Raw genomic sequence first — 21253 nt, forward strand, 5'->3', positions numbered from 1 at the left:
CCGTGCATGATTATCCAAACTCGCCTGGAAAAAGCAGGTCTATTTTTTTTTCTGCTTTTTTTTAACGATTCGCAAAAAAATACACCCGCACTTGAGCATTCAGAGACTAACACCCAAATACGAATGAATAGTGAATACCCGTGTTGTATGAAATAACAGCCGCGTTTGACCGATGGTCTATTCATTCGTATTTCTGAACCTTGCCGTTAAAACCATTACGAATAGCCCAAACACTGCCGAGATTTGTGCTTAGTGAATTCCCGTGTTGGGACTTAGAAAAAAAAACACAAATCGGACAAACTCGGATTATTAGTAAATATAGGCCAGGGTCTAGCGAAGCATTTCAGTCGCACTGGCTGCCGCAGAGTGATTGACAGGAAGAGGGCGTTTCTGGGTGTCAACTGACCGTTTTCAGGGAGTGTTCGGAAAAACACAGGCGTGCCAGAAAAAACACAGGCGTGCCAGGAAAAACGCAGGTGTGGCTGGGCGAACGCAGGGTGTGTTCATGACGTCAAAACAGGAACTGAATAGTCTGAAGTGTTCGCAAGCGCTGAGTAGGTTTGAAGCTACTCAGAAACTGCACAAAATTTTATTGTAGCCGCTCTGCGATCCTTTCGTTCGCACTTCTGCTAAGCTAAAATACACTCCCAGTGGGAGGCGGCATAGCGTTTGCACAGCTGCTAAAAACTGCTAGCGAGCAACTCGGAATGACCCCCTAAGTGGATAAAAAATTAGACTGTCCCACTGAAATCAGGATGGTTAGGAAGTATGGGTCTGTTATCTGATGTTTCCATAAAAACAGGAAAACTTTGGAATATTAGATGATGAGCCCAGCATCAAATGATGACTGGGCTTCCACCATTGAAACTTTAGATGGAAAAAATATTCAGATGATTTTCACACGCGCAAAAAAAGTGCATGCGAAAAGCAACCCATGGCCATTCCCGATGTTAAACAGCTGAATTCAACTGTATTTTAACATCAGATGGCCATCGCTTCCACACCATTCAATGGTGGCTACCATCGGAAAGCCGCCATCGAATTATGAAATTACTAACATCAGAAGAAAAGCAGTGATGGTTGCAAACCATTGGAAACCGATGCCCATCCCTATTCCCTGCAGCTTTGCATTTGCAGGCAGAAGAGAAGGAACAGGATGATACCAGCTGTGACCTGCATAGGTAAAGTGGTGGATCCTCCAGGCATCGGGGTCCCTGTACAGCCAGATGGCAATTGGCATTACCTCCATTGATGGTTACCATCCATGGTGATGGTGACATAAACCATCGATGGCAGGTAACTATTCTGTGCATATCCATCAATGGTTTTACCATCGGTGTTTATGTGCATGCGCGACTGCTGGCTTTGTCTCTGTATGAGAGCTGGGGCGGGGCTGAGATATGACCGACAGCTCAGCCTTTGAAAGAGGCGGCACATTCCATTCTCAGGTCTTATACACAGTGTACAGGGCCCTACACACTTGCCGACGTGTGCGGGTGATATGAATGATCTTATTCAGTAATGAACGAGAAATCGTTCATATCGCTCAGTGTGTATGCACCAACGATGCGCGGCCCTGCGGTCGTTCATCGTTGGTTCTCCGTCGCTTTGCAATGCAAGTCAATTTGGACGATGATCGATCATCATTCAGATCGATCATCGTCAAAATTGAATGCATCCGCAAGTGTGTAGGGGGCTTTAGAGTCAGAGGCTGCCCAGGGTTGCTGGCTGACAGCCTAGCAGCGCTGTGCAGCAACATCAGCCCTGGAAACGACAACATTGGGCATACAGTTACCATCGATAGTGTATAACCATCTGGCTATACACCATCGATGGTAAAAGTATTCAACATAGGGATATACCATTTTGATCGATTTTGAATCATCGATGTTCGATGGCCAACCCTACCGTTCTAGCCTACGCTCTTGGACCGGGAAAATGGCCAACCATCTCGGTACCATGGCACTGAGTATTGGGATTCGAGTCAGTGCCCCTTGACCTAGCTGTGGTGACTGGAACGTTAGTAAAGCTAGATGACCATATAATACTACTCCTCGTGCAGACTACAATCTGGAGCCTTAGGGCTGTCTCACACTAGCCGGTTTTCACTGGCCAGCAAAAAGCTGGACGGCTTTTTGCCTTGCAGTGTTTTCAGATATACAGTATATGAAAACACACTGCTCCTTTCACACAGCACAGCCCCGGCCCGGCTGCCGGGTTGCAGAGGGAAATATCCACTGAAAGGTCCAGTGCTGTCTCTGATGGCAGTCTAAAATGTGTGTGAATGGGAGCTTTCACACACAACGGCTTTTTTCTTCTGCTGCTGCACATGCGCACAGCTGTAAGCACGGCTGCAAGCTGTTGTGTGTGAAAGGCTTTGCCAGCCGGTACAAAAACAGACGACTTTTGTCCATCTTTTTGCCGTCTGGACAAAACCTGAGTGTGTGCAACAACCCTGACTGTCGTGACTGGATGATAGGAAATGGCAGAAGTACTGCACAGACACAGGCAGCTAGAGTTTGCTGATACACAATGTGCAGGAATGCAGGATCTTCAAAGTAGGAAACAGGATACAAAAACAATAGTACAGGTTTGCACTAGGCAGGCAGCAGGAATTAACATAGTACTGGCCAAGATATCAGGATAGCATAATCAGAGCCGGCCATAGGCATAGGCAAACTAGGCAATTGCCTAGGGCATTTGATATGCCTAGGGGCATCAGCAGCTTCTACTGATTAAAATGATATGCGGCATGCCTATATTCTGTATGTAGCATTTATTTTGCACATACAGCCACAGTCTCACACAGTATATAGGCATGCTGCATATCAGTTTAATCAGCAGAATCTGCTTGTGCATCCTAGACACATAGCAATGCAAATAATATGCATTTTCATAAAAAAAGGTGCCCAACGTTAGCATTGAGGCAATATTTATGAGGACACATCTGTATCCAAGCAGAGGCAGAGGTCACAGTGTTAGTGGCAGTGTGAGTGCTGTGTGCATGTGAGTGGGTTGGTTGTGCAGTAGTGTTCGGAATATGTGTAAGGAGCATTATGTGTGTCATGTAAAAATGCATTAATAATGTGCAACATATGTGTAAGGGGCACTATGTGTGTCATTATGTGTATAAGGGCATTAATAATGTGCGGCATATGTGTAAGGGACATTATGTGTAAAAGGACATTAATAAAGGTTGTCATAATGTGTAAGTTGCATTATGTTTATAAGGACATTAATAAGGTGTCTCACATGTATAAGGGACATTACTGTGTGGAATTATGTGTATAAATGCATTACTAATGTGTGGCATTATGTGTATAAGGTGCTCTACTATGTGGCGTTGCATATAGAAAGGGCACTACTGTGTTATCTAATGTGAATAAAGAGCAATATGGTGTGGTGTAATGTGAATAAGGAGCAATTCAGTGTGATGTAATGTGAATAAGGGGCTCTACTGTGAGGAGTAACGTTTAAGGTAAAGTGATACTACTGTGGGATGTAATATGAATTATGGACAATATCGCATGATCAAATGTGAATAAAGTTGCAGTACTGTGTGGCGTAATTGGAATTGGGGTTACTATTGTGGGGCCATGCCCCTTGCCAGCAAAAACACAACCCTTTTTGGGCTGTGCAAAATGTGCGAACTGTTCCTATTTAAAATATAGGGGGTACAAACCCCAAAATAAGGACTGCTATGGGTGAGGGGTGATGGTGCTGGGAAAGAGGTGCAAGGTCAGAGGCGGAACCAGCGGTTGTGCTAGGGGGCACCAGCCAAAATCTTGCCTAGGGTATCATATTGGTTAGGGCCGGCTCTGAGCATAATACAGGTAAAACTGGGTTTTAAGATACTGAGAGACACAGAACAAGACTGCAGAATTGCAGTCAGGATATCAGGATTTCATAGTTCAGGTTCTTCACGATTACCCAGTAAGATAACAGGTTTGCACTGCAGAACAATAGAATTGCACAGTGCAGATTAGCAGTTTTCCCTAGTAGGATATCAGGATTGCACAGTGCAGATAAGCAGTGTTGCCCAGCAGGATATCAGGATTGCATAGTGCAAGTTTAGCAGGATTGCCCAGCAGGATATCAAGATTGCACAATGCAGGTTAAGCAAGCTTGCCCAGCAGGATAATATACAGATGAGTCCTCCGTTATCTTGGCTGGCTGAGGCGTTAGTCGCGATCGGGCATACGCAGCGTGCCTGAGCGCAGGTAGGCGCGCCTAGTCGTAGGGAGGCGCACAGAGCGTTTGTCATTACCTTTAAGTGTAATACCTGCGATCATCCACCAGATGTCACTTTTTACAATCGCCACTGCGCATGCGTGTGGTCTCCCGTAAAATAAAATACTGAAATACATAGTAAGAACTACTTTACTAGTGCCTCTCATTACGCTACAGTATTTCATACAGTATATAACAGTATATACAGTACAGACGCAAATAGTGCAGCATATACAGATGCAAACGAATGTGATAAAGGCACAGTATGGTCCATTTACAGTACTTTAGGAATATGTGAGCGTCCAAGTCCCGCAGACAAATCAACATAAAACCAGTAGCGTACACATACGCAAACGGACGTGTTGCAAGTACATTGTTGCCTATTGATGTTAGGGATATTGTACTGTATGTTAGCGTCCTAATCCCGTAGCCATTACGGCATAATCAAAACCAATGGGCTTATTCATCTGTTGGCAGCGAAGTGTCCGAGTGGTGAAGTGTTCCGCTTCCCATGCTTAGAGTCCAGGGTTCAATTCCTAAAGTACGAATGCATGTTCATTTCTTCCAGACACTTTATTATTTTTTTATTTTTTTATCTATTGTACTGTAGTATACTTTCACATTCAATAGAAGTGTGCACACAAGTTTTACATAAAGCAGGGCAAAGCTGCAGGAGCGTTTCTACTGTTAAGGTTCTATGCACTGTACGGTACAGGTTTTGCAGGCTATGGACCAATGCTGAAGGAGCGTCACAATCCCCTAGCTAAAATACACAGGGGCGATAGGATTAAGCGAGCTGTATGCACATAGCGATACACCGGACTCGATCGCACAGCAAACTGACAAAATGTCCGACACCTGTGAACTCCCACCTCGTAGCAGCGCTCGGCTATGGAGCGAACAATGGCATAAGTTTTGCAGGCTATGGGGCGATGCTGAAGGAGCATCACAATTCCCTAGTTTAAAATACACAGGGGCGATAGGGATAAGTGAGCTCTATGCACATAGTGATACACCGGACTCGATCGCATACCAAACTGACAAAATGGCCGATGCCTGTGAACTCCCGCCTCATGGCAGCACTCGGCTATGGAGCGAGTGCTGTGGTTCATGGGTGGGCGGCGGCCATTTTGTCAGTTTGCTATGCGATCGAGTCCGGTGTATCTCTATGTGCATAGAGCTCGCTTACCCCTATCGCCTCTGTGTATTTTAAACTAGGGGATTGTGATACTCCTTCAGCATCGCCCCATAGCCTGCAAAACCTATGCCGTCGCTCGCTCCATAGCCGAGCACTGCTAATGATCCCTTCTCATTAACTACAACACAGATTCTCACAACACAGATTCTCTAACGCCGACGATCTACAGTATTGTGTTGCTCGAACAGTTAGTTGCGTCAGAATACACTACTGTAATTTATATTTACTGGTACTGTATGTCTACGGGTGCTCATTACCGCTGTGTATTGTATATAGCTGAATGAGTCGCTCCTGCAGATTTACTCTGATTTATGTGAAACCTGTGTGCACCCTTCCATTGAATGTATTACTTAGAAAAAAAATAATAATAAAGTGAATGTCAAGGGAAAAAAAATATATACATTGGCACTTTGGGAATCAAACCGGGGACTCTCAGCGTGGGAAGCGGGAGCCTTTATCAATTGCCACAACGCTGCATGGAAGATTCACAAGTTCATGTGTAAAAGTACTGCAAACAGTGATTCCTTCCCATTGGTGTTCGTTTATGCCGTTAGGTGACGCGGGCGCTCATATTGCAAAAGCATGGTATTTTCCACTGCCTCCCCCTACCCCCATCACCCTTCCCCCCTGCAGTAGACAGGGAGGGAATTCAGGTCAGGTTACAATACATGTGCAACAGTATACTGTGTATGAAAATCACATAGAGAACTGCAGCCGCGTTGATACTGTAGATGTATAAATGGTACAGTAGTAGTGATCCCTTCTAATTAAGTACAACACAGATTCTCACAACACAGATTCTCACATGCCCCCTCCTCCCATCACAGTGTCCTCACTTTATTGTGCAGCACACGCCCCCTCCTCACTTCATTGTGCCCCACACGCCCCTCATTACTTCATTGTAGCACACATGCCCCCTCCTCACTTCACTGTGCCCAACATGCCCCCTCCTCACTTCATTGTGCCAAATATGCCCCCTCCTCACTTCATTGTGCCACACATGCCCCCTCCTCACTTCATTGTGCCCCACATGCCCCCTCCTCACCTCCTTGTTCCCCACACGCCCCTCCTCACTTCATTGTGCCCCACATGCCCCTCCTCACTTCACTGTGTACCACACACCCCCTCCTCACTTTATTGTGCCCCACATGCCCCTCCTCACTTCATTGTGCCCCACACGCCCCCTCCTCACTTCATTGTGCCCCACATGCCCCTCCTCACTTCACTGTGCCTCACACGCCCCCTTCTCACTTCACTGTGCCCTACACGGCCCCTCCTCAATTCATTGTGCCCCACATGCCCCCTCCTCACTTCATTGTGCCACACACGCCCCCTCCTCACTTCATTGTGCCCCAAACGCCCCCTTTTCACTTCATTGTGCCCCACATGCCCCCTCCTCACTTCCTCGTTCCCCTCATGCCCCCTTCTCATTTCATTGTGCCACACGTGAACCCACCTCATCGTGCCCCACATGCCCCCTCCTCCCATCACTCTGTCCCACATGCCCTCTCCTCCCTTCATTGTGCCTCACATGCCCCCTCCTCACTTTATTGTGCCCCACACGCCCCCTCCTCACTTCATTGTGCCCCACACGCCCCTCATTACTTCATTGTAGCACACATGCCCCCTCCTCACTTCATTGTGCCCAACATGCCCCCTCCTCACTTCATTGTGCCAAATATGCCCCCTCCTCACTTCATTGTGCCCCACATGCCCCCTCCTCACCTCCTTGTTCCCCACATGCCCCTCCTCACTTCACTGTGTCCCACACCCCCCCTTCTCACTTTATTGTGCCCCACATGCCCCTCCTCACTTCACTGTGCCCCACACGCCCCTGCTCACTGCACTGTGTCCCACACGCCCCCTCCTCACTTCATTGTGCCCCACACCTCCTCTTCACTTCATTGTGCCCCACACGCCCCCTTTTCACTTCATTGTGCCCCACATGCCCCCTCCTCACTTCCTCGTTCCCCACATGCCCCCTCCTCACTTCCTCGTTCCCCTCATGCCCCCTTCTCATTTCATTGTGCCACACGTGAACCCACCTCATCATGCCCCACATGCCCCCTCCTCCCATCACTGTGTCCCACATGCCCTCTCCTCCTTTCATTGTGCCTCACATGCCCCCTCCTCACTTTATTGTGCCCCACACGCCCCCTCCTCACTTCATTGTGCCCCACACGCCCCCTCCTCACTTCATTGTGCCCCACATGCCCCCTCCTCACTTCACTGTGCCCCACACGGCCCCACCTCACTTCCTTATGTCCCACAAGGCCCCTCCTCACTTAATTGTGCCCCACACGCCCCCTCCTCACTTCATTGCGCCACACATGACCCTTCCTCACTTCATTGTGCCCAAAATGCCCCCTTCTCACTTCATTGTGCCGCACATGCCCCCTCCTCCCTTCATTGTGCCCCACATGCCCCCTCCTCACCTCCTTGTTCCCCACACACCCCTCCTCACTTCATTGTGCTCTACATGCCCCCTCCTCACTTCATTGTTCCCCACACACACCCTCCTCACTTCATTGTGCCAAATATGCCCCCTCCTCACTTCCCTGTACCACACGTGAACAATCCTCACTTCATTGTGCCCCACACGCCCCCTCCTCACTTAATTGTGCCCCACACACCCCTCATTACTTCATTGTGCCACACATGCCCCCTTCTCACTTCATTGTGCCCCACATGCTCCCTCCTCACTTCATTGCGCCAAATATGCCCCTCCTCACTTCAATGTTCCCCACCTGCCTTCTCCTTACTTCATTGTGCCCCACATGCCTCTCCTCACTTCATTGTGCCCCACATGCCCCTCATTACTTCATTGTAGCACACATGCCCCCTCCTCTCTTCATTGTGCCCCACATGCCCCCTCCTCACTTCATTGTGCCAAATATGCCCCCTCCTCACTTCATTGTGCCACACATGCCCCCTCCTCACTTTATTGTGCCCAACATGCCCCCTCCTCAACTCCTTGTTCCCCACACGCCCCTCCTCACTTCATTGTGCCCCACATGCCCCTCCTCACTTCACTGTGTCCCACACGCCCCCTCCTCACTTTATTGTGCCAAACATGCCCCTCCTCACTTCATTGTGCCCCACACGCCCCCTCCTCACTTTATTGTGCCCCACATGCCCCTCCTCACTTCACTGTGCCCCACACGCCCCTACTCATTTCACTGTGTCCTACACGCCCCCTCCTTACTTCATTGTGCCCCACACGCCCCCTCCTCACTTCACTGTGCCCCAAACGCCCCCTCCTCACTTCACTGTGCCCCACACGGCCCCTCCTCAATTCATTGTGCCCTACACGGCCCCTCCTCAAATCATTGTGCCCCACATGCCCCCTCCTCACTTCATTGTGCCACACACGCCCCCATCACTTCATTGTGCCACACACGCCCTCTCCTCACTTCATTGTGAACCACACACCCTCCCCTCACTTCATCGTGCCCCAAACGCCCCTCATTACTTCATTGTAGCACACATGCCCCCTCCTCACTTCATTGTGCCCCACATGCCCCCTCTTCACTTAATTGTGCCAAATATGCCCCCTCCTCACTTCATTGTGCCACACATGCCCCCTACTCACTTTATTGTGCCCCACATGCCCCCTCCTCACTTCCTAGTTCCCCACACGCCCCTCCTCACTTCATTGTGCCCCACATGCCCCTCCTCACTTCACTGTGTCCCACACACCCCCTCCTCACTTTATTGTGCCAAACATGCCCCTCCTCACTTCATTGTGCCCCACACGCCCCATCCTCACTTTATTGTGCCCCACATGCCCCTCCTCACTTCACTGTGCCCCACACGCCCCCTCCTCATTTCACTGTGTCCCACACGCCCCCTCCTTACTTCATTGTGCCCCACATGCCCCCTCTTCACTTCACTGTGCCCCACACGGTCCCTCCTCAATTCATTGTGCCCTACACGGCCCCTCCTCAATTCATTGTGCCCCACATGCCCCCTCCTCACTTCATTGTGCCACACACGCCCCCTCCTCACTTCATTGTGCCCCTCATTACTTCATTGTAGCACACATGCCCCCTCCTCACTTCATTGTGCCCAACATGCTCCCTCCTCACTTCATTGTGCCTCACATGCCCCCTCCTCACTTCATTGTGCCAAATATGCCCCCTCCTCACTTCATTGTGCCACACACGCCCCCTCCTCACTTCATTGTGCCCAACATGCTCCCTCCTCACTTCATTGTGCCCCACATGCCCCCTCCTCACTTCATTGTGCCCCACATGCCCCCTCCTCACTTAATTGTGCCAAATATGCCCCCTCCTCACTTCATTGTGCCACACATGCCCCCTCCTCACTTTATTGTGCCCCACATGCCCCCTCCTCACCTCCTTGTTCCCCACACGCCCCTCCTCACTTTATTGTGCCCCACATGCCCCTCCTCACTTCACTGTGCCCCACACGCCCCTCCTCATTTCACTGTGTCCCACACCCCCCCTCCTTACTTCATTGTGCCCGACACGCCCCCTCTTCACTTCACTGTGCCCCACACCGCCCCTCCTCAATTCATTGTGCCCTACACGGCCCCTCCTCAATTAATTGTGCCACACATGCCCCCTCCTCACTTCATTGTGCTACACACGCCCCCTCCTCACTTCATTGTGCCCCTCATTACTTCATTGTAGCACACATGCCCACTCCTCACTTCATTGTGCACAACATGCTCCCTCCTCACTTCATTGTGCCAAATATGCCCCCTCCTCACTTCATTGTGCCAGACATGCCCCCTCCTCACTTCATTGTGCCCCACATGCCCCTTCCTCACCTCCTTGTTCCCCACACGACCCTCCTCACTTCATTGTGTCCCACATGCCCCTCCTCACTTCACTGTGTCCCACACACCCCCTCCTCACTTTATTGTGCCCCACATGCCCCTCCTCACTTCATTGTGCCCCACACGCCCCCTCCTCACTTCATTGTGCTCCACATGCCCCTCCTCACTTCACTGTGCCCCACACGCCCCTGCTCACTTCACTGTGTCCCACACGCCCCTCCTCACTTCATTGTGCCCCACACGCCTCCTCTTCACACGCCCCCTTCTCACTTCACTGTGCCCTACACGGCCCCTCCTCAATTCATTGTGCCCCACATGCCCCCTCCTCACTTCATTGTGCCACACATGCCCCCATCACTTCATTGTGCCACACACACCCCCTCCTCACTTCATTGTGCCCCACACGCCCCCTTTTCACTTCATTGTGCCCCACATGACCCCTCCTCACTTCCTCGTTCCCCACATGCTCCCTCCTCACTTCCTCGTTCCCCTCATGCCCCCTTCTCATTTCATTGTGCCACACGTGAACCCACCTCATCGTGCCCCACATGCCCCCCCTGCCATCACTCTGTCCCACATGCCCTCTCCTCCCTTCATTGTGCCTCACATGCCCCCTCCTCACTTTATTGTGCCCCACACGCCCCCTCCTCACTTCATTGTGCCCCACACGCCCCCTCCTCACTTCATTGTGCCCTACACGGCCCCTCCTCAATTCATTGTGCCCCACATGCCCCCTCCTCACTTCATTGTGCCCCACATGCCTCCTCTTCACCAATTTGTTCCCCACACGCCCCTCCTCACTTCATTGTGCCCCACATGCCCCTCCTCACTTCACTGTGTCCCACACGCCCCCTCCTCACTTTATTGTGCCAAACATGCCCCTCCTCACTTCATTGTGCCCCACACGCCCCCTCCTCACTTTATTGTGCCCCACATGAACCTCCTCACTTCACTGTGCCCCACACGCCCCTCCTCATTTCACTGTGTATCACACGCCCCCTCTTCACTTCACTGTGCCCCACACGGCCCCTCCTCAATTCATTGTGCCCTACACGGCCCCTCCTCAAATCATTGTGCCCCACATGCCCCCTCCTCACTTCATTGTGCCACACACGCCCCCATCACTTCATTGTGCCACACATGCCCTCTCCTCACTTCATTGTGCCCCACACACCCTCTCCTCACTTCATTGTGCCCCACACGCCCCTCATTACTTCATTGTAGCACACATGCCCCCTCCTCACTTCATTGTGCCCCACATGCCCCCTCCTCACTTCATTGTGCCAAATATGCCCCCTCCTCACTTCATTGTGCCACACATGCCCCCTCCTCACTTTATTGTGCCCCACATGCCCCCTCCTCACCTCCTTGTTCCCCACACGCCCCTCCTCACTTCATTGTGCCCCACATGCCCCTCACTTCACTGTGTCCCACACGCCCCCTCCTCACTTTATTGTGCCAAACATGCCCCTCCTCACTTCATTGTGCCTCACACGCCCCCTCCTCACTTTATTGTGCCCCACATGCCCCTCCTCACTTCACTGTGCCCCACACGCCCCTCCTCATTTCACTGTGTCCCACACGCCCCCTCCTTATTTCATTGTGCCCCACACGCCCCCTCTTCACTTCACTGTGCCCCACACAGCCCCTCCTTAATTCATTGTGCCCTACAGGGCCCCTCCTCAATTAATTGTGCCCCACATGCCCCCTCCTCACTTCATTGTGCCACATACGCCCCCATCACTTCATTGTGCCCCACACGCCCCCTCCTCACATTCATTGTGCCCCACCTCACTTCATTGTGCTCCACATGCCCCCTCTTCGCTTCCTTGTGTCCCACATGCCCCTTCTCACTTAATTGTGCCCCACATGCCCCCTCCTAACTTCCTCGTTGCCCACATGCCCCCTCATCACTTCCTTGTTCCCCACATGCCCCCTCCTCATTTCATTGTGCCACACGTGAACCCACCTCATCATACCCCACTTGCCCCCTCCTCCCATCACTGTGTCCTCACTTTATTGTGCCCCACACGCCCCCTCCTCACTTCATTGTGCCCCTCATTACTTCATTGTAGCACACATGCCCCCTCCTCACTTCATTGTGCCCAACATGCCGCCTCCTCACTTCATTGTGCCAAATATGCCCCCTCCTCACTTCATTGTGCCACACATGCCCCCTCCTCACTTCATTGTGCCCCACATGCCCCCTCCTCACCTCCTTGTTCCCCACACGCCCCTCCTCACTTCATTGTGCCCCACATGCCCCTCCTCACTTCACTGTGTCCCACACACCCCCTCCTCACTTTATTGTGCCCCACATGCCCCTCCTCACTTCATTGTGCCCCACACGCCCCCTCCTCACTTTATTGTGCCCCACATGCCCCTCCTCACTTCACTGTACCCCACACGCCCCTGTTCACTTCACTGTGTCCCACACGCCCCCTCCTCACTTCATTGTGCCCCACACGCCTCCTCTTCACTTCACTGTGCCTCACACGCCCCCTTCTCACTTCACTGTGCCCTACACGGCCCCTCCTCAATTCATTGTGCCCCACATGCCCCCTCCTCACTTCATTGTGCCACACACGCCCCCATCACTTCATTGTGCCACACACGCCCCCTCCTCACTTCATTGTGCCCCACACGCCCCCTCCTCACTTCATTGTGCCCCACATGCCCCCTCCTCACTTCCTCGCTCCCCACATGCCCCCTCCTCACTTCCTTGTTCCCCTCATGCCCTCTTCTCATTTCTTTGTGCCACACGTGAACCCACCTCATCATGCCCCACATGCCCCTCCTCCCATCACTGTGTCCCACATGCCCTCTCCTCCCTTCATTGTGCCTCACATGCCCCCTCCTCACTTTGTTGTTGCCCACAGGCCCCCTCCTCACTTCATTGTGCCCCACACGCCCCCTCCTCACTTCATTGTGCCCCACATGCCCCCTCCTAACTTCACTGTGCCCCACACGGCCCCACCTCACTTCCTTATGTCCCACATGCCCCCTCCTCACTTCATTGTGCCCCACACGCCCCCTCCTCACTTCATTGCGCCACACATGACCCCTCCTCACTTCATTGTGCCCAAAATGCCCCCTTCTCACTTCATTGTGCCGCACATGCCCCCTCCTCACTTCATTGTGCCCCACAAGCCCCCTCCTCACCTCCTTGTTCCCAACACACCCCTCTTCACTTCATTGTGCCCTACATGCCCCCTCCTCACTTCTTTGTTCCCCACACACACCCTCCTCACTTCATTGTGCCAAATATGCCCCCTCCTCACTTCCCTGTACCACACGTGAACAATCCTCACTTCATTGTGCCCCACACGCCCCCTCCTCACTTAATTGTGCCTCACACGCCCCTCATTACTTCATTGTGCCACACATGCCCCCTTCTCACTTCATTGTGCCCCACATACTCCCTCCTCACTTCATTGTGCCAAATATGCCCCTCCTCACTTCAATGTTCCCCTCATGCCTGCTCCTCACTTCATTGTGCCCCACATGCCCCCTCCTCACTTCATTGTACCCCACATGCCTCTCCTCACTTCATTGTGCCAAATATGCCCCCTCCTCACTTCCCTGTACCACAAGTGAACACTCCTCACTTCGTTGTGCCCCACATGCCCCTCCTCACTTCACTGTGCCCCACACGGCCCCTCCTCACTTCATTGTGCCCCTCATGCCCCCTCCACACTTCATTGTGCCACACCACCCCATCACTTCACTGTTCCACACACGCCCCCTCCTCACTTCATTGTGCTCTACACGCCCCCTTTTCACTTTATTGTGCCCCACACGCCCCCTCCTCACTTCATTGTGCCCCACACACCCTCTCCTCACTTCATTGTGCCCCACACGCCCCTCATTACTTCATTGTAGCACACATGCCCCCTCCTCACTTCATTGTGCCCCACATGCCCCCTCCTCACTTCATTGTGCCAAATATGCCCCCTCCTCACTTCATTGTGCCACACATGCCCCCTCCTCACTTTATTGTGCCCCACATGCCCCCTCCTCACCTCCTTGTTCCCCACACGCCCCTCCTCACTTCATTGTGCCCCACATGCCCCTCACTTCACTGTGTCCCACACGCCCCCTCCTCACTTTATTGTGCCAAACATGCCCCTCCTCACTTCATTGTGCCTCACACGCCCCCTCCTCACTTTATTGTGCCCCACATGCCCCTCCTCACTTCACTGTGCCCCACACGCCCCTCCTCATTTCACTGTGTCCCACACGCCCCCTCCTTATTTCATTGTGCCCCACACGCCCCCTCTTCACTTCACTGTGCCCCACACAGCCCCTCCTTAATTCATTGTGCCCTACAGGGCCCCTCCTCAATTAATTGTGCCCCACATGCCCCCTCCTCACTTCATTGTGCCACATACGCCCCCATCACTTCATTGTGCCCCACACGCCCCCTCCTCACATTCATTGTGCCCCACCTCACTTCATTGTGCTCCACATGCCCCCTCTTCGCTTCCTTGTGTCCCACATGCCCCTTCTCACTTAATTGTGCCCCACATGCCCCCTCCTAACTTCCTCGTTGCCCACATGCCCCCTCATCACTTCCTTGTTCCCCACATGCCCCCTCCTCATTTCATTGTGCCACACGTGAACCCACCTCATCATACCCCACTTGCCCCCTCCTCCCATCACTGTGTCCTCACTTTATTGTGCCCCACACGCCCCCTCCTCACTTCATTGTGCCCCTCATTACTTCATTGTAGCACACATGCCCCCTCCTCACTTCATTGTGCCCAACATGCCGCCTCCTCACTTCATTGTGCCAAATATGCCCCCTCCTCACTTCATTGTGCCACACATGCCCCCTCCTCACTTCATTGTGCCCCACATGCCCCCTCCTCACCTCCTTGTTCCCCACACGCCCCTCCTCACTTCATTGTGCCCCACATGCCCCTCCTCACTTCACTGTGTCCCACACACCCCCTCCTCACTTTATTGTGCCCCACATGCCCCTCCTCACTTCATTGTGCCCCACACGCCCCCTCCTCACTTTATTGTGCCCCACATGCCCCTCCTCACTTCACTGTACCCCACACGCCCCTGTTCACTTCACTGTGTCCCACACGCCCCCTCCTCACTTCATTGTGCCCCACACGCCTCCTCTTCACTTCACTGTGCCTCACACGCCCCCTTCTCACTTCACTGTGCCCTACACGGCCCCTCCTCAATTCATTGTGCCCCACATGCCCCCTCCTCACTTCATTGTGCCACACACGCCCCCATCACTTCATTGTGCCACACACGCCCCCTCCTCACTTCATTGTGCCCCACACGCCCCCTCCTCACTTCATTGTGCCCCACATGCCCCCTCCTCACTTCCTCGCTCCCCACATGCCCCCTCCTCACTTCCTTGTTCCCCTCATGCCCTCTTCTCATTTCTTTGTGCCACACGTGAACCCACCTCATCATGCCCCACATGCCCCTCCTCCCATCACTGTGTCCCACATGCCCTCTCCTCCCTTCATTGTGCCTCACATGCCCCCTCCTCACTTTGTTGTTGCCCACAGGCCCCCTCCTCACTTCATTGTGCCCCACACGCCCCCTCCTCACTTCATTGTGCCCCACATGCCCCCTCCTAACTTCACTGTGCCCCACACGGCCCCACCTCACTTCCTTATGTCCCACATGCCCCCTCCTCACTTCATTGTGCCCCACACGCCCCCTCCTCACTTCATTGCGCCACACATGACCCCTCCTCACTTCATTGTGCCCAAAATGCCCCCTTCTCACTTCATTGTGCCGCACATGCCCCCTCCTCACTTCATTGTGCCCCACAAGCCCCCTCCTCACCTCCTTGTTCCCAACACACCCCTCTTCACTTCATTGTGCCCTACATGCCCCCTCCTCACTTCTTTGTTCCCCACACACACCCTCCTCACTTCATTGTGCCAAATATGCCCCCTCCTCACTTCCCTGTACCACACGTGAACAATCCTCACTTCATTGTGCCCCACACGCCCCCTCCTCACTTAATTGTGCCTCACACGCCCCTCATTACTTCATTGTGCCACACATGCCCCCTTCTCACTTCATTGTGCCCCACATACTCCCTCCTCACTTCATTGTGCCAAATATGCCCCTCCTCACTTCAATGTTCCCCTCATGCCTGCTCCTCACTTCATTGTGCCCCACATGCCCCCTCCTCACTTCATTGTACCCCACATGCCTCTCCTCACTTCATTGTGCCAAATATGCCCCCTCCTCACTTCCCTGTACCACAAGTGAACACTCCTCACTTCGTTGTGCCCCACATGCCCCTCCTCACTTCACTGTGCCCCACACGGCCCCTCCTCACTTCATTGTGCCCCTCATGCCCCCTCCACACTTCATTGTGCCACACCACCCCATCACTTCACTGTTCCACACACGCCCCCTCCTCACTTCATTGTGCTCTACACGCCCCCTTTTCACTTTATTGTGCCCCACACGCCCCCTCCTCACTTCATTGTGCCCCACACACCCTCTCCTCACTTCATTGTGCCCCACACGCCCCTCATTACTTCATTGTAGCACACATGCCCCCTCCTCACTTCATTGTCCTCCACATGCCCCCTCCTCACTTCATTGTCCCAAATATGCCCCCCTCCTCACTTCATTGTGCCACACATGCCCCCTCCTCACTTCATTGTGCCCCACATGCCCCCTCCTCACCTCCTTGTTCCCCACACGCCCCTCCTCACTTCATTGTGCCCCACATGCCCCTCCTCACTTCACTGTGTCCCACACGCCCCCTCCTCACTTTATTGTGCCAAACATGCCCCTCCTCACTTCATTGTGCCCCACAAGCCCCCTCCTCACTTTATTGTGCCCCACATGCCCCTCCTCACTTCACTGTGCCCCACATGCCCCTCCTCATTTCACTGTGTCCCACACGCCCCCTCCTCAATTCATTGTGCCCCACATGCCCCCTCCTCACTTCATTGTGCCACACACGCCCTCTCCTCACTTCATTGTGCCCCACACGCCCCCTTTTCACTTCATTGTGCCCCACATGCCCCCTCCTCAATTCATTGCGCCACAAATGACCCCTCCTCACTTCATTGTGCCCAAAATGCCCCCTTCTCACTTCATTGTGCCGTACTTGCCCCCTCCTCACTTCATTGTGCCCCACACACCCCCTCCTCACCTCCTTGTTCCCCACACGCCCCTCCTCACTTCATTGTGCCCTACATGCCCTCTCCTCACTTCATTGTTCCCCACACGTCCCCTCCTCACTTCATTGTACCAAATATGCCCCCTCCTCACTTCCCTGTACCACAAGTGAACACTCCTCACTTCGTTGTGCCCCACATGCCCCTCCTCACTTCACTGTGCCCCACACGGCCCCTCCTCACTTCATTGTGCCCCACATGCCCCCTCCACACTTCATTGTGCCACACACGCCCCATCACTTCACTGTTCCACACACGCCCCCTCCTCACTTCATTGTGCTCCACACGCCCCCTTTTCACTTTATTGTGCCCCACACGCCCCCTTGTCACTTCATTGTGCCCCACACACCCTCTCCTCACTTCATTGTGCCCCACACACCCCTCATTACTTCATTGTAGCACACATGCCCCCTCCTCACTTCATTGTGCCAAATATGCCCCCTCCTCACTTCATTGTGCCACACATGCCCCCTCCTCACTTCATTGTGCCCCACATGCCCCCTCCTCACCTCCTTGTTCCCCACACGCCCCTCCTCACTTCATTGTGCCCCACATGCCCCCTCCTCACTTCATTGTACCCCACATGCCTCTCCTCACTTCATTGTGCCAAATATGCCCCCTCCTCACTTCCCTGTACCACAAGTGAACACTCCTCACTTCGTTGTGCCCCACATGCCCCTCCTCACTTCACTGTGCCCCACACGGCCCCTCCTCACTTCATTGTGCCCCACATGCCCCCTCCACACTTCATTGTGCCACACACGCCCCATCACTTCACTGTTCCACACACGCCCCCTCCTCACTTCATTGTGCTCCACACGCCCCCTTTTCACTTTATTGTGCCCCACACGCCCCCTCCTCACTTCATTGTGCCCCACACACCCTCTCTTCACTTCATTGTGCCCCACACACCCCTCATTACTTCATTGTAGCACACATGCCCCCTCCTCACTTCATTGTGCTCCACATGCCCCCTCCTCACTTCATTGTGCCAAATATGCCCCCTCCTCACTTCATTGTGCCACACATGCCCCCTCCTCACTTCATTGTGCCCCACATGCCCCCTCCTCACCTCCTTGTTCCCCACACGCCCCTCCTCACTTCATTGTGCCCCACATGCCCCTCCTCACTTCATTGTGCCCCACATGCCCCTCCTCACTTCACTGTGTCCCACACGCCCCCTCCTCACTTTATTGTGCCAAACATGCCCCTCCTCACTTCATTGTGCCCCACAAGCCCCCTCCTCACTTTATTGTGCCCCACATGCCCCTCCTCACTTCACTGTGCCCCACATGCCCCTCCTCATTTCACTGTATCCCACACGCACCCTCCTCAATTCATTGTGCCCCACATGCCCCCTCCTCACTTCATTGTGCCACACACGCCCCCATCACTTCATTGTGCCACACACGCCCTCTCCTCACTTCATTGTGCCCCACACGCCCCCTTTTCACTTCATTGTGCCCCACATGCCCCCTCCTCAATTCATTGCGCCACAAATGACCCCTCCTCACTTCATTGTGCCCAAAATGCCCCCTTCTCACTTCATTGTGCTGCACATGCCCCCTTCTCACTTCATTGTGCCCCACACCCCCCCTCCTCACTTCCTTGTTCCCCACACGCCCCTCCTCACTTCATTGTGCCCTACATGCCCTCTCCTCACTTCATTGTTCCCCACACGTCCCCTCCTCACTTCATTGTACCAAATATGCCCCCTCCTCACTTCCCTGTACCACAAGTGAACAATCCTCACTTCATTGTACCCCACATGCCCCATTCTCACTACATTGATGCCCTCTACTATCATTGTGCTCCACATGCCCCATTAGATTATGCCCCGTGTGCCCAGCCCTTCTTACCTTTCTGTGCCATACATGCTGTCTCACTTTTAAACCACGTTCACTGTTTATCCCTCCTCCATATCTTCCTGTACCCCCCATGCCCACTTGTGACCCACATGGACCCCTCATCCCCTGCTTGTACCTTCTCATCATTACCTCCAATACTTGTGCCCAAATTGTTTCCGCATCAGTTCATTGTGCCCTCACACCCCCTCATCAAAAGTGTCTTCCCTGCATGCCCCCGTCTCACCATACTGTCACACATGACCACTGCTCACCTGCTTCTACCTTCCCCATCCCTTTTCACCTCCACCCTAAGCTTACACTAGAATACACAGTGCTCAGCTTTAAAACATAAAGTGGAGAGTGATAAAGTACCAGCCAACCCGCTCCTAACTGCCGGGTTACAGGCTGTGTTTGAAAATTGACAGTTAGGAGGTGGTTGGTTGGTACTTTATCTCTCTCCACTTTCTCTCAACTTTTAGCTGCTGCTGCGATCAATAGTCCACGCCTATGGGGGAGTGTATTTTAGCTTAGCAGGGCTGCGATCACTTGTGCAGACCTGCTAAGCTAAAGAAATTTCAAGCAAAACATGACCAGCCCTGGATATACTTACCCTGTGCGATGGATCCAGCGATGATGGGGCCGGCTTTGACGTCACTCCTCCGCCCTCTGTTCACACCTGCGTTTTACTCACCACTCCCCGTAAACGGCTCCAAACGGTCCGGATCCACCCTGGAACGCCTTCTTCCTGTCGATCTTCTTAACGGTCACCTCTGCAACCGTTTTTCGTCGGTAGCCGCAACGTAACCCGGCAACCCCTGTCGCCGGGCAACGTCGTGCACGCGCACTGCGGGTGCCGAGCATGCGCATTCCGCACCCGTTCGCACCGCAGGAAAAAAAACCGCTGCGTGCGAACGGGTCGGAATGACCCCCTTAGTAAACAGGCACCTGTATTTAAAAAAAAACAGGAGCTGGTTGGTTGTTACTTTATCACTCCACTTTATCTCTCTCTCTAAGGCTTAGTAAATAGACCCCATAGAGTGTAGCAAATCTAAGCTAGCCTGTCTGTGACTTTTGAGTTTCATGCTGTAAACACATAAATATCCCCTCACAGATGACACTTTAGTGCTATTACAGGTATAAGATCAGGAATAAACCTTCTCCCATCTCACCTGTCAGGTGTGCAGAGCCCCTGGGTACCCGGCTGCCTCAGAGTGTGATGCTGCAGTGTCCGTGTCCAGCAAGAGAAGAGCAAGTGATACAGCACCACGCCTCTTATACAGATGCATTAGAGGAAACAGATGGGAGGGGGGAAAGTCTCTGCTTGTAGGAAACAAAAGTGAAACTACAAGGTTTTAAGAATAGAATCCTGTTTTCCCATATTTCTGAGGACTGTCTAATCCAGCGACCCACAGCCAGGCTGGCAGGGCACCCTGGGACTTTCAGTTTCACAACAGTTAGCTACACATTAAAAGCCTGTATTCTGATCATTTAAAAAAAAAAAGATTGACAGAAAGAGGGCATTTATGGCATACTTACCTACTTTGCTGCCTCCTCCTCCGGGAGGAGGCAGCGTTGTAGGTGAATGGGGGCGTGGCCGGCAGCAGGACGGGTGGTTCGGGGGCGTGGCCGGCAGCAGGATGCGCGGTCCGGGGGGCGTTGCATCATCGTCGCGTCATCGTGACTCCACCCCCCGCTGTGCTGTGCCGAGAAACGAGGCGCTGCATAGTGGGGGGCGGAGCTACGATGACTCGATTCAGCGCAAATTGCGTCATCGGACCCCCTCGGCCCGCCTACTTGTTCACTGCTGCGGGCGGCCGAGGGGGAAAGCGGGAGGCTTGCCTACCTTTCCGGGGGGCCGGGAGGGTCACCCGATTTTCGGGAGCCTCCCGGCCATTCCGGGAGGGTAGGCAAGTATGATTTATGGGTGTCAACTGACCGCTTTCTGGGAGTGGTAGGGAAACACAGTCGTGTCCAGGCGTTTGCAGGGCGGGTG

The 21253-nt window shown here is 53.1% G+C and overlaps 1 protein-coding gene across 4 annotated transcripts in view; it reads right to left on the reverse strand.

The window, feature by feature from the left end:
* The window catches only part of LOC135050267 (interferon-induced GTP-binding protein Mx3-like), a 140866-nt gene extending 120328 nt beyond the window's left edge, over nt 1–20538 (reverse strand). The window contains exon 1 of one of the 4 annotated variants that reach the window (XM_063956600.1): nt 20430–20538. The gene's annotated coding sequence lies outside the window, so the exon portion shown is untranslated. Of the gene's footprint in view, nt 1–4267; nt 4357–19951; nt 20025–20429 lie in introns of those variants that run through there. The other 3 variants (XM_063956603.1, XM_063956602.1, XM_063956601.1) reach the window with 3 other exon arrangements.
* Nucleotides 20539–21253: the final 715 nt, after the last annotated feature.

This window comes from Pseudophryne corroboree, chromosome 2 (genome assembly GCF_028390025.1).
Source record: "Pseudophryne corroboree isolate aPseCor3 chromosome 2, aPseCor3.hap2, whole genome shotgun sequence".
NCBI lineage: Eukaryota > Metazoa > Chordata > Amphibia > Anura > Myobatrachidae > Pseudophryne > Pseudophryne corroboree.